Source organism: Schistocerca americana, chromosome 1 (genome assembly GCF_021461395.2).
Source record: "Schistocerca americana isolate TAMUIC-IGC-003095 chromosome 1, iqSchAmer2.1, whole genome shotgun sequence".
NCBI lineage: Eukaryota > Metazoa > Arthropoda > Insecta > Orthoptera > Acrididae > Schistocerca > Schistocerca americana.
The window spans coordinates 821806723-821821989 of NC_060119.1; the positions used below are offsets into that span (position 1 = coordinate 821806723).

At 43.5% G+C, this 15267-nt stretch overlaps 1 protein-coding gene across 5 annotated transcripts in view; it reads left to right on the forward strand.

The window, feature by feature from the left end:
- The window catches only part of LOC124613013 (titin), a 475930-nt gene that overhangs the window by 368074 nt on the left and 92589 nt on the right, over positions 1–15267 (forward strand). The window lies entirely within an intron of this gene.

Here is a 15267-nt window from a genome sequence, read left to right on the forward strand (position 1 = left end):
AACAGCGATCGCACAGTACTACCTAGCATTCAAAAACCTAAGTCTTCTGCTTGCTTGCGCTTTGCATCGCAATTACTAGGAGGGAAAAGGTGAGAATAATATTCACTTGAGAAATGAGAAAAATTTTATCTTTTAAGATAAGAATTATTATTTCATAACAACGTTCTTCTCAGTGTTCAACTATTACAGTATATATTCAGCTTCTTATCTTAGAAGATAGATTAAGGAAAGACGAACCTACGTTTATAGCATTTCTTGACTTAGAGAAAGCTTTTGACAATACTGACTGGAATATTCTCTTTCAAGTTCTGAAGGTGGCAGGGGTCAAATACAGGGAGCGAAAAGCTATTTACAATTTGTACATGAACCAGATGGCAGTTATAACAGTCGAGGGACACAGAAAGGAATCAATGCTTGGGAAGGGAGCGAGACAGGATTGTAGCCTATCCCCGACGTTATTCAATCCCTATACTGAGGAAGCAGTAAAGGATACAAAGGAAAAATTCGGAGTAGGAATTAAAATCCATGGAGAAAAAATAAAAACTTTGAGGTTTGCCGATGACATTGTAATCCTGTCAGAGGCAGCAAAGAATCTGGAAGAGCAGTTCAACGGAATTGGCAGTGTCTTGAAAGAAGGATATAAGATGAACATCAACAAACGCAAAACGAGGATAAAGGAATGTAGTCGAATTAAATCAGATGATGCTGAGGGAATTAGATTAGGAAATGACACACTTAAATTAGTAGATGAGTTTTGCTGCTTGGGGAGCAAAATAACTGATGATGGTCGAAGTAGAGAGGATATAAAATGTAGACTGGGAATGGCAAGGAAAGCGTTTATGAAGAGAAATTTGCTAACATCGAGTATAGATTTAAGTGTCAGGAAGTCGTTTCTGAAAGTATTTGTGTGGAGTGTAGCCATGTGTGGAAGTGAAAAATGGACGATAAATAGTTTAGACAAGAAGAGAATAGAAGCTTTCGAAGCGTGCTACTACAGAAGAATGCTGAAGATTAGGTGGGTAGATCACATAACTAATGAGGAGGTACTGAATAGAATGGGGGAGAAGAGAAATTTGTGGCACAACTTGACTAACAGAAGGGATCGGTTTGTAGGACATGTTCTGAGGCATCAAGGGATCACCAATGTAGTGCTGGAGAGCAGCGTGGAGGGTAAAAATCGTAGAGGGAGAGCAAGAGATGAACACACGAAGCAGATTCAGAAAGATGTAGGTTGCAGTCGATACTTGGAGATGAAGAAGCTTGCACAGGATAGAGTAGCATGGAGAGCTGCATCCAACCAGTCTCTGGACTGAAGACCACAACAGCAAGATTCAGCTTCTTACAAGAGCGTCTACTGACAAAAATTAATGTTTTCTTATATCACGCAGCAATGGCGGCTGTCGTTTCTTTTTTAACAATAAAAGTATACCTCCTTTGTAAATACGTCTTCCATAGTCAAGTCTACTATCAGAAAAAAAAATCGTTAGTAAAGTCACGGAACAAAGTGTGTTAAAAATCACGGAACGCTAACAAGCCAACAATGTTATTTACAATACTACGCTGTTGCAGGCGAAAGCGATAATTCAGGTAATGAAATGATACTATGGGCTTGATCCAAGGCTTTGCAAGATGTTGGGTCAGAAACGAAGGGTGTCGATTTCGAATGATCGGTGATATTGGAGAAAATCATTCTGATCGGTATGTCCGATTACGTTTGAGCTCAGAAGCTGCAAACCATGTAGTTTTCCACAAAATATGGAAAAATCGCAAAAAAAGGAATAATTCGAGAGGCTGTGAAATAATAGGCACCAAGGCGGTTCTGCTGAGGTCACAGTACATCTACATGTGTGCTCCACAAGTCACCTTACGGTGTGTGACGGAGAGTACCTTGTGTGCCTGTGTCACTCTCTCCCTTTCCTCTTTCAGTAGCGAATGGTCCGCGGGAAGAATGATTCTTGGTAAGTATCCGTATAAGCTGTAAACTGTCTTCTAGGAACGTACGTTCATGGAATTTTAACAGTAAATCAAATCTTTATCGCCGGCCATTGTGGCCGAGCGGTTCTAGGCGCTTCAGGCTGGAACCGCGCGACCTCTACGGTCGCAGGTTCAAATCCTGCCTCGGGCATGGATTTGTGTGATGTCCTTAGGTTAGTTAGGTTTAAGTAGTTCTAAGTTCTAGGGGACTGATGACCTCAGAAGTTAAGTTCCATAGTGCTCAGGCCAATTGAAATCTTTATCCACAACACCTCTGGTGTAGCGTGTGCCACTAGAGTTACATGAAAATATCCGTGTCGCTGTCGCGCTTACTAAATGAAACCGCGGTGGAACTTGCAGCCCTTCTTCGGATGTTCTCTGTTTCCCCTATCAATCCTGTCTGATACGGATCCCCAGACTGACGAGCAGAACTCAAGTATTTGTCGAACGACGGGTGTGTAAAAAACGTCCTTCGTGGGTAGCCAACATTTCTGCTAATTCTTCCAGTGAATGTAAGGCTGACATAAGCCCTACCTACGACTCTGTAATGTGGTCGTTCCATTTTAAAACGTTCCTTTCAAATACTCCCAGATATTTAACGAATGTGACAGCTTGCACTGATTTTTTCTGCAATTGCGTATTTTTGCACAAGACATTACAATTGTTCATAATAATGGTTAGTTACCAATCCCTACGATATACTTCTTTTCTCGGGAAGTCTTCCTGAAATTTTATACGATTTTCTAGCATTGCAGCTTGTCTGTATACAACAGCATCTTCCGCGATAAGGCTGATGGAATTTACAACGTTATCCACAAATACCATTTGCATATATATTGGGAAAAGTTATTGTTCTACACCACTCCGTTGGGGTATCCGCACAGTTGCTTTTAGGTCTGAAGATTTCTCTCCGTTGAGAACGATATGCTGTGTTTGCTGGAAAGTCTTCAGTCCACTAACACAGCTGGTATAATACTCCTTGGGCTCGTATTTTGTCCATTAGGAGACAGCGCGGAACTGTATCGAGTGCTATCCGGAAGTCAAGGAACATATCTACCTGGGCGCCGGTGTCTAATGCACAGTAGTGCTGCGTAAGAATGCCACATGTGCACCAACGGCATTGCAGTTTGCTTGTATGGTATATAAGTGGCCCGCAGTTGCATGTTTCAAGGAATGACTACAGTTGGTGCTGTTAGATTTAGAGAAGGAGGCAGGCATCTACATCTACATGGATACTCTGCAAATCACAATTAAGTGCCTGGCAGAGGGTTCATCGAACCACCTTCACAATTCTCTATTATTCCAATCTCATATAGCCCGCGGAAAGAACGAACACCTATATCTTTCGTACAAGCTCTGATTTCCCTTATTTTATCATGATGATCGTTTCTCCCTATGTAGGGCGGCGTCAACATAATATTTTCGCATTCGGAGGAGACAGTTGGTGGTCGGAATTTCGTTAGAAGATACCTCCGCAACGAGAAACGCCTTTGTTTTAATGATGTCCATACCAAATCCTGTATCATTTCAGTGAGTCTCTCCCCTATTTCGCGATAGTACAAAACGTGCTGCTCTTCTTTGAACTTTTTCGATGCACTCCGTCAATACTACCTGGTAAGGATCCCATACCGCGCAGCAGTATTCTAAAAGAGGACGGACAAGCGTAATGTAGGCAGTCTCTTTACTAGATCTGTTACTTTTCCTAAGTGTCTTGTCAATAAAACGCAGTCTTTGGTTAGCCTTCCCCACAAAATTTTGTATGTGTTCCTTCCAATTTAAGTTGGTCGCAATTGTAATTCCTAGGTATTTAGTTGAATTTACGGCCTTTAGATTTGACTGTCTTATCGTATAACCGAAGTTTAACGGATTCCTTTTAGCATTCATGTGGATGACCTCACATTTTTCGTTATTTAGAGTCAATTGCCAATTTTCGCACCATACAGATATCTTTTCTAAATCTTTTTGCCATTTGTTTTGATCTTCTGATGAGTTTACTAATCGATAAACGACAGCGCCATCTGCAAAAAACCTAAGACGGCTGCTCAGACTGCCTCCCAAATCGTTTATATAGATAAGGAACAGAAAATGGCCTATAACACTGCCTTGGGGAACGCCAGAAATCACTTTTGTTTTACTCGGTGACTTTCCATCAGTTACTACGAACTTCGACTTCTCTGACAGGAAATCACGAATCCAGTCACATAAATGAGACGGTATTCCATAAGCACACAATTTCACTACAAGCCGCTTGTGTGGTACAGTGTCAAAAGCCTCCCGGAAATTCAGAAATACGGAATCCATTTGAAATCCCTTGTCAATAGCACTCAACACTTCGTGCGAGTAAAGAGCTAGTTGCGTTTCATAAGAACGATGTTTTCTAAATCCGTGTTGACTGTATGTTAATGGACCGTTTTCTTCGAGGCAATTCATAATATTTGAACACAGTATCTGTTGCAAAATCCTGCTGCGTATCAACTTTAATGATATGGGCCTGTAATTTAGTGGATTACTCCTACTGCCTTTCTTGAATATTGGTGTAACCTGCGCAGCTTTCCAGTCTTTGGGTACGGATCTTACGTCGAGCGAACGATTGTATATGATTGTTAAGTATGGAGCTAGTGCATCAGCATACTCTGAAAGCAACCTAATTGGTATACAGTCTGGACCAGAAGACTTGCTTTTATTAAGGCACGTAGAACTGTGTAGAGCCATCACTTTAAAAAAATGGCTCTGAGCACTATGGGACTCAACTGCTGAGGTCATTAGTCCCCTAGAACTTAGAACTAGTTAAACCTAACTAACCTAAGGACATCACAAACATCCATGCCCAAGGCAGGATTCGAACCTGCGACCGTAGCGGTCTTGCGGTTCCAGACTGTAGCGCCTTTAACCGCACGGCCACTTCGGCCGGCGCCATCACTTTACTCGGCAATCTGCAATGGAGGGGCATTAGCAGACAGCCCACCATACTTCATGTTACATCGAAGGAGACCGTAACAAACTCGTAGTTAGAATATATATTACATCCCTCAATGTTGGTAAAACTCATCCTGACACTTCCAACGTCTCAGCTGTGCTGGCGATCTCGCTTTCACAGTTGTCGTTAGTACTTCAGAATTGCAGCTCTTAATTAAGGAAACGGACAGTGTCTGACCTTTTAAAAGAAAATCTAGGATGCCTCTTTACACAGCCGTTTAATCACAACTGTACTTGCTGTGTCATAATAGTCAGTAACTTATTAGTCATCTCAAACAGGTGAACATCTGCGGCAGAAATGAACAATGACTGCTCACCCACGACAGGCTAGCTGACAGCTTAACCATGCATAACAACATAGAACACTTTTATTCAGCATGTAACGTAATTAATGGTGAAAACTGACACGGGCGAAAATACACGTTGTTACAAGCAAAAATGGTCCAGTAAACATGGTTCCGCCAAAGAACCGTTTGTGAGTGCGAACTCGTGGTTATGAGCCGCCTTTGACTTCAGTATGAAATATTGTCATGGTTAGTACAAATGTATATGAACTGTAAACTTTTCGATTACGTCCCCATCTAACTGAGTTCAAATTTCCCCCCGTGGCCCATGGTTTAGAACTATGTCAGATGCATAATGGACCACCGGCAAATTTGATGCAGGTGTAAGACGACATAATGGCCCAAGACGGACAGGTGTAGCAGTAGCTCTACCTTGGCTTTTCACCTGACCTCAATCCTCTGGATTTTTCTGTCTGGGGTCATCTCAAAGTGTACAGCACTTTGATACGGAAGAAGAACTAGAGCAGCTAATTTGCAGTCTTGTCAAGTCTTACGAGATAGTGCTTTGTGTTGGAAGAAACTCACTGCACAGACGAGTCCAGTATTGCATGCAAATGCGACGACGACACTTGGAACACCTATTTTTAAGTGACTAATTCGCAGTAAACTGTAACATATGACGTGCTGAAGCAGTTCTCTACCTCCTGTTAAGATAGGCCATGGTTGAAATTTGAGGCCAGTGAAATGAAAACTGAATCTAAAACAAGTTTAAAATACATTGGTACTAGCCAGGAAAATATTTCATACTGTAATCAGTGACTGCCCGTAATAACAAATACACAGTTACTTCACGAAGGACTCCTTCGCGGTCCCATTTTTAACGAAAGGTTTTAGCTGCTTTTTTACCATTTATTTTTATTTATTTATCTATTTCCACGACATTATGAATGTCCGTCCGGCCACTAAATGTTTGTTCTCTTTCTGTAGTCTTGGCAGTTATCATACAACACATCGTTTACAGAATATGAATCATGTGGTAAGAATACGTTACCGTCGCAAATAAATGTGACAAATTGTAAGAGCAGGCGAGATACTACATAGACGACTCACAGAAATGAAGCCGGCCGCTGTGGCCAAGCGGTTCTAGGCGCGTCCGTCCGGAACCGCGCTGCTGCTACGGTCGCAGGTTCGAATCCTGCCTCGGACATGGATGTGTGTGATGTCCTTAGGTTAGTTAGTTTTAAGTAGTCCTAAATCTAGGAGACTGATGACCTCAGATGTTAAGTCCTATAGTGCTTAGAGCCATTTGAGCCATTATTGAACAGAAATGAAAACAACAAATAAACGAGTGTGAACTGAGTTACAACAAAGGAATTCAAGAGTCAAAACTTCCAAGATGGAACGCAACTTAAAAAAAGGTAAAAACATATTTTCTGACACATCACAGAGAAACTGTGTAATTGTGAAACTTTTGCGTTCATTTGTTGCAGCATATGTGATCAACTATTATATTTTCACAATTTCCTTGGGAGTGATCACGTTCACATTCATATGAACACCTAAATCGGGCGAGGAGGTATATCTCACTCACTCACCAGGCGTACATATTAGGTGCGTCGGTAAGCGATTCCTGTCATACGACACACGTGCTGTCACTAATACCGTGCATGACACACCAGACATGCTTTCCTGTGGAGGATTCGGTTGACTTGTCGCTTTGTCATCAAACGTTTGCGGTTGCCATTCGAAAGCCACTTCCTTTTTTGCTGCTAATAGATTAGTTGTGCAGAATCAACTTTCATTACAGGTCCCTTCCTTACACCTCGCTGTTGCAAACACGGACGTTACATACGTTACAGCGAGCAGTGAAAAAAAAAAAAAAAAAAAAAAGACACTGGGTAACTATAAACACGGCTCGCCCTCTTCGCAGTCCAACACTATGGCCACTTTTTTTAATATCGTTTTGTTCGATATTGTTCGTTCTATTTGTTCCGGGAGGATATTCCATGACACTTTTTCAAGTTGACTGTTGATCCTTTTACCCAGTTTTTTATTACGGAGGGCAACTAACCCACCGACCGAACACGTTGCGCTACCGTGCCGGCTAACCATGACGCCTTGCTTGTTTAATAGCACCCCATGTTGCACTTCCGGGATTTTCACGGTTCGCCGTTTCTATTTTGCTTCTTTTTTCGCTGTCCAAACACCTTCTTACTGTCATGCTTGATCTGTGTTCAGTTTTTGACGGTCGTCCACTGGGCCCTGTTTCCACTAAATCTGAGGGGGGTTGCGATGGGGAGTTTTTTTGTAAGATGTACGTGAACAGCTTGCAGCCTCTCCCCTTAACAAAATAAGCCTGTAGTCATTTTGAAAAGTAGAAACGGGAAATACGATCGTTGTTAACTAAATCGGTTCCGCCAGGGATGAACGGTTGTCGGTACACGCGTCGTAGACCGCATCTTACACATGTCACTTTCGTCCAGACTTCTGCGCACAGTGCTCCATGATATCATGGTTCATGTACCTGCTGCAAGAGCAGAATGCAATTGGAATGGGATTCTCTTTTCGAGAGTGTAACATCAAATGTCCGCTATCGGTGTGAGATATAGGTGCAGGCAGTCCTTCTGGACCCTCACCTACCGACAGAAATTGTTGCCACAACCAGTCAATAGAAGGATGATCATTCAGCCATTTGGCTACTTGGTTCCAAACATCCCGATACATCACTGATTTGATGCAGCTCTCCGTGCTGCTTTCCCCTGTGCGAGCTTCTTCATCTCCGAATAACTGCTGCAACCTATATCCTTCTGAATCTGCTTACTATATTCATCTCGTGCACTCCCTATATCATTTATTCCCCTACTCTTCCCTTGGTGATCCTTTGATGTCTCAGAATGGGTCCTATCAACCGATACCTTCTTCTAGTCAGGTTGTACAACAAATTTCTTTTCTCCCCAATTCCATTCATTACTTCCTCATCAGTTTCGTGATCGACCTATCTAATCTTCAGCTTTCTTCTGCAGCACTACATTTCGAAAGCATCTTTTCTCTTTTATATTAACTTTTTATCGTTCATGTTTACTTACATACATGGCTACACTCTACACAAACACCTTCAGAAGAGACTAACTAACACTTAAATCTATATTCTATGTTAACAAATTTCTCTTCTTCAGAAATGCTTTTCTCGGCAGTGCCAGTCAACATTATATGTCCTCTCTACGTCGGCCACCATTAGTTATTTTGCTGCCCATCTACTTGTAGTGTCTCGTTTCCTAATATAATTCCCTCAGTATTAACTGGTTTAATTCGACTACATTCCATTAAACTTTTTTTGCTGTTGTTGATGTTCATCCTGTATCCTCCTTCCAAGACTGACCATTCCGTTCAAATGCTCATCCAAGCCCTTTGCTGTGTCTAACAGAACTACAGTGTCTTAGGTAAACCTCAGAGTTTTTATTTCTTCACCCTGATCTTTAATTCCTACTCCAGATTTGTTTTTGGTTTCCTTTACTACTTGCTTTAAGTTGGAACTATTTTCTTAATCTGACCGTACAAGAAAAGAAGCAGGTATTTCAATTTTTTTATTTTTATATTTATTTTTTAAAAATGTTTTCAATACGAATTACTTTTTGAAGAAGAATACGAGCAATACATGTACAAATAAGTTTACATTATTCATAAAATAATCTCAGCAAGCATACGATACATTAGAAAATATTGTAGAAAATCTCGCGTAGAGGTTAAGTAAAATAGTGAATGATTTCTCAAGATAATTATCTTCTTAATTTTCAGTCTTTCTCTATGTGTATAGCACCACAAGCCACAATCCCGCCAGACTGTGAAAACTGTGATTTCCGCAAAAACCATTCTCCACCTCAAAAAAGAAAAAAAAATACTCTTAGTTCCTGTGTCCTGTCATAGTTCATGTCCAGCTATCTGTCGAATTATAACAAAAATCCGTATAAATGTACGTGTGGACCATAGTCTGCTTCGTCATTCACAGTACTTTGTATCCGTGTGCTTGAACAATATTAGATATGATTTTCCCATATAAAAGAGCCTTTTTCCACAATACTGACAAGTGGGGCCACGTAAAATACAATAACCTGAAATTTCGCTGCAGACATTTTGTGGCCTACGTCATTTATGGGGCAAAGTGGGAATGTGTCCGTTGTCGTTGATGATGAAAGTAGCGATATTACCGTCCTACCTGAATATGCTTGTTGAAACAGTGTTGCGTTTTGATGGGCATTTACACTGTAATTGGGTACTATGTTTTGTTTCTCTTGGACGTCATTCTATAAGTGATCCGAAGAATTTAGCGAAAGAGGATGCATCTATCATCGAGGGAAAGAACAGGCTCCGAGTAGGAGAAGGGGGGGGGGGGGGTATGAGGGTGAGGAGGAGAGAGAGGGAGGGAGGGGCATGTTTAAGTAAATACGCTCTAAGATAAGAAAAGGCGCAACACTAAGGAAATATCCGAACGGGGCGGCAATCGGTGGGTGTGGTGTACATTTACAGACAAACAAATCATTACAATTTTAGAAAAATTAGATGATTTACTCAAGTGAAAGATCTTCACAAATTTAGCAAGTCAATAACGTCTTGGTCCGCTCAAATGGCTCTAAGCACTATGGGACTCAACACCTGAGGTCATCAGTCCCCTAAGACTTAGAACTACTTAAACCTAACTAACCTAAGGACATCACACACATACATGCCCGAGGCAAGATTCGAACCTGCGACCGTAGCAGCAGCGCGGTTCCGGACTGAAGCGCCTAGAACCGCTCGGCCATAGAAGCCGGCTCTTGGTCCGCCTCTGCCCCTTATGTCACCAGTTATTCGGTTTGGCGTTGATTGACAGAGTTGTTAGGTTTCATCCTGCGGTATATCGTTCCAAAACCAGTCCAATTGGTGCGTTAGGCTGTAAGGTGCCAGGACATGGGCACTTACACGCTAGCTTACCAACATTAGTATTAATACTAAAGGAACTGGCAAGGGCATCAGATCATGACTCTATTGAATTATGGAAAATATGAGGCAATCTCGAGCAGTATTCCCTGCATGTATGCATGATTGAGCCACTAACTCAAAGCGTTGGTGAAAAGTGTCGGAAGTTGAGAATTGTGGATGATAAAGTCTGCAGATGGCCGTAGCTCGCCGGGCCGCCGTAGGCGGCAGGTAGCGGTCACCGGAAGCGCGGGACAATACGACGCTTTTGGGGATAGCCCGGCATCCGGAGCCACCTGTGCTGGGCAACACGTGGCGAAGACGAGAATTTCATTTGCCTAGGTGCGTTATGACCTAATCGATCATTGGGTAGGTCTCAGAAATGCCGTTGGAGGGATTTCGGCGATGATAGAGCGTTCGACATTGGCCGAAACTGAGTATTCTTCCGCCACGTTTTCGTACGCGTGGGAGACGGGAGAATTGTGGAGAGAGTGGGCTTCGCCTTCAGCCATCGAGCGGTACGGACTTGGGAGACGGCGTCTTGGCCATCGACTTCGGAGGGAGATAGACGGTCTGTATCGCAGCATTGCACCAACGCGTGTTCCGTGCAGAGTTCTGCGGTTAGAGCTCTTTGCGTGCTCAGAAGCGAGATTTTCACCAACGCTTAACCACTCCCAACAAATTACCTAATATTCTTGATTTGATAGTTATCCTTGCGAGGTGCCGAGTATTTATCAGAGCAGCTGCCGGTAATAGGAACGCGTAATTGCAAATTGTTAATGTGCCATTCTCAGGAGTGTGTGGGTGGACAAAGAATTCACATTTTTTTGTAAATTTTGTCGGTTGTGGGGGATATCAAATTAAAATGCCAATATTACAACCGAATTATCGACTTCATTGTAGCTAACATCTACCCTGTCCCAGTAAGCTTTCAAAAATGGTTCAAATGGCTCTGAGCACTATGGGACTTAACATCTATGGTCATCAGTCCCCTAGAACTTAGAACTACTTAAACCTAACTAACCTAAGGACATCACACAACACCCAGTCATCACGAGGCAGAGAAAATCCCTGACCCCGCCGGGAATCGAACCCGGGAACCCGGGCGTGGGAAGCGAGAACGCTACCGCACGACCACGAGCTGCGGACTCCCAGTAAGCTTTATATGTACTCTAGTCACTGCACAGCTTGCCTAGACGGGAAGGAAAGAAGGTTTGCGATCTTCTATGTCAGCGACGGACAATAAGCTTACAAGATAATCAAAATTCCGAGCTAATTGACGGCCCTGTCCCTAATGCTCCAAACGTTCTCAACTGGGGAGAGATCCGGCGACGTTGTTGGCCAAGGTTAGGTTTGGCAGCCACGAAGACATGCAGCAGAAACTCTCGCCGTGTACGGGCGGACATTCTCTTGCTGAATGGTTTGCCGCGAAGCGCAACAAAACGGGGCGTAGAATATAGACAACGCGCCGCTGTGCTGTAAAAGTGGAGCGGATACCAACCAAAGTGATCTTGCTATGAAATGAAATGGCACCCCAGACTACTACTTCTGGATGTTGGGCTGTATGGCGAGTGACAGACTCGTATGTCACCGCTGTCCAGGGTGACTCCAGACACGTCTTTAGCCTGGAATCTCACTGGCTGGAGTAGAACTGTCTTCAGTGATGGGTCCCGTTTCGAAATGAGCCCCAGTGACCAGCGAAGACGTGTCTGGAGACGCTTCGGACGGCGGTGGGATACCAGCCTGACTGATGCCCATCATACGGCCCGACAACCAGGAGTGATGCTCTGGGGGCCATTTCTTTTCATAGGAGAACCGTTCTGGTTATTATCCGCGGCGCCCTTACAGCAGAGCGGTTCGTCGACGATATTCTGCGCCTCGTTTTGTTGCCCTTCATGGCAAGCTATTCTGGGCTTACATTTCAGCAAGATAATGCCTGCCCACACACGGCGAGAGTTTCTAGTACTTGTTTCCTTGCTTGTCAACTCTACCTTGGCCAGCATGGTCGTGCCTCTCCTCGATTGAGAACGTTTGGAGAATTATGGGCGGGGCACTCCAACCAGCGCAGGATTTTAACAATCTAACACATCGATTGTACATAATTTGGCAAGATATGTGTTAGCTGAGCATCCAAAAACTCTATCAATCAATGTCCATCCGAATAACTGCTTGTGTGAGGGCCAGACGTGGAAAAACACGTTATTGACTTCCTCAATTTGAGAAGCTCTTTCTCTTGAAAAAGTCATCCAATTTTTCTGAAACTGTAATAATTTGGTTATCTGTGGATGAACATCACATATACCGACTTCCGTCCCATTCGGATAGTTCCTTCGTGGTGCGTCGTTTATTTCGTCTCAGAATGTATGTAGTGCACGAAGTGCGTTAACGTTCCTGCAGAAAGTGACAAAATTACGCCCATTTTTAGAGTTCGGTACCTTGAACGGTAAAAGCGGAACCCTTATAACGTCACTGTGTTGTGCGCCTGTCTATCCGTCTGTTAAAGCCCCTTTTCTGAGTAATGCGTAAAAGTATCAATTGCAATTTATGTTAAATACAAAGGTCTTCTATCTGTTGGCGGCGTAAAAAATTTGAGCTGCTAAGTAAATGCAGTCAAAAGATACAGTCATTTATGTCACATCTTTAGACACTCGGAAACTCAGTCATCAAAAGCTACAGATGAGCTATCTAGATGTACAATTAAGTTTGTACGGAACCCTCAGAGCGGGCGTTCTACTCGCAGTTGTCCGATTTCTCTTCATCCAAAGACATATTTACTTGGACTTGTTGGAACATGGTTTAGGTGGAATAAGAAGTGTTCGTGTTCCAATATGATAGGGTTCGTCAGTTGAATTCCGCCAGTAGAACCTAAATTAAGATCCGACAGCGCCATAAATTAGTTACACATCTTCCACTGACAACACGTTCTATACAATGACGAGCACGTTAACCTAATTTCTGTGTCCCCTCCGGCCTTTGTAAACAACAATCATTTAGTATGAAACTTCCTGGCAGATAAAAAACTGTGTGCTGGACCGAGACTCGAACTCGGGACCTTTGCCTTTCGCGGGCAAGTGCTCTACCAACTTTTTTTTATTTTTCATATCTCATTTTGCTCTATACTGCTCGTTGAATTTGTTCGTGGTGGACGTCCGATGACACTCGTTGAGGTTGTTCGTTGATCCGTTTACTCAGTTTCTTTTTATTACAGAGGGTAGCTAAACCCTCTGACCGAACACGCTAAGCTACCGTGCCGGCTGACCAACTGAGCTACCCAAGCACGACTCACACTCCGCCCTCACAGCTTTACTTCAGCCAGTACCTCGTCTCCTACCTTCCAAACTTTACAGAAGCTCTCCTGCAAAACTTGTAGAACTAGCCATCCTGAAAAAAGGATTTAATCTGCCAGGAAGTTTCATATCAGCACATACTCCGCTGCAGAGTGAAAATCTCATTCTGGAACCATTTATTAATCACTCCAGAGGTACTGGGGAGGGCTACTGAAAATGTGACGACTTTGTGGGCGTCTGTCGTATTACAGGAGCTTACATCAACACATTTAACTTCAGGGTAAATAAAAAGAAGTTTGCTCTCTCTTGATGTTGTGAGCTTATATTTGTGCTCAGTGTTGATGAAAACATAACCTAATGAAATCTGCCAATGGTTTATAATCACTCTGCATAGTGGAGATTTAAATATGGAGAAAGACCAGTATTTGACTTAATAACTCTGAAAACTCTTTTAAAACTACACTACTGGCCATTAAAATTGGTACACCAAGAAGAAATGCAGATGATAAACGGGTTTTCATTGTACAAATATATTACACTAGACATGTGATAACATTTTCACGCAATTTGGGAGCATAGATCCTGAGAAATCGGTACCCAGAACAACCACCTCTGGCCGTAATAACGGCCTTGGTACGCCTGGGCATTGAGTCAAACAGAGCTTGGATGGCGTGTACAGGTAGAGCTCCCCATGCAGCTTCAACACGGTACTACAGTTCATCAAGAGTAGCGACTGGCGTATTGTGACGAGCCAGTTGCCCGGCCTCCATTGATCAGACGTTTTCAATTGGTGACAGATCTGGAGAATGTGCTGGTCAGGGCAGCAGTCGAACATTTTCTGTATCCAGAAAGGCCCGTACAGGACCTGCAACATGCGGTCGTGCATTATCCTGCTGAAATGTACGGTTTCACAGGGATCGAATGAAGGGTAGAGCCACGGGTCGTAACGCATCTGAAATGTAGCGTCCACAGTTCAAAGTGCCGTCAATGCAAACAAGAGGTGACCGAGACGTGTAACCAATGGCACCCGATACCATCACGCCGGGTGATACGCCAGTATGGCGATGACGAATACAAGCTTCCAATGTGCGTTCACCGCGATGTTGCCAAACACGGATGCGACCATCAGGATGCTGTAAACAGAACCTGGATTCATCCGAAAAATGACGTTTTGCCATTCGTGCACCCAGGTTCGTCGTTGAGTACACCATCGCAGGCGCACCTGTCTTTGATGCAGCATCAAGGGTAGCCGCAGCCATGGTCTCCGAGCTGATAGTCCATGCTGCTGCAAACGTTGTCGAACTGTTCGTGCACATGGTTGTCGTCTTGCAAACGTCCCCGTCTGTTGACTCAGGGATCGAGACGTGGCTGCACGATCCGTTACAGCCATGAGGCTAATATGCCTATCATTTCGACTGCTAGTGATACGAGGCCGTTGGGATCCAGCACGGCGTTCCGTATTAGCCTCCTGAACCCACCGGTTCCATATTCTGCTATCAGTCATTGGATCTCGACCAACACGAGTAGCAATGTCGCGATACAATAAACCTCAATCGTGATAGGCTACAATCCGACCTTTATCAAAGTCGGAAACGTGATGGTACGCGTTTCCCCTCCTTACACGAGGCATCACAACAACGTTTCACCAGGTAACGCCGGTCATCTGCTGTTTGTGTACAAGAAATCGGTTGGAAACTTTCCTCATATCAGCACGTTGTAGGTGTCGCCACCAGCGCCAACCTTGTGTGAATGCTCTGAAAAACTAATCATTTGCATTTCAGAGCATCTTCTTC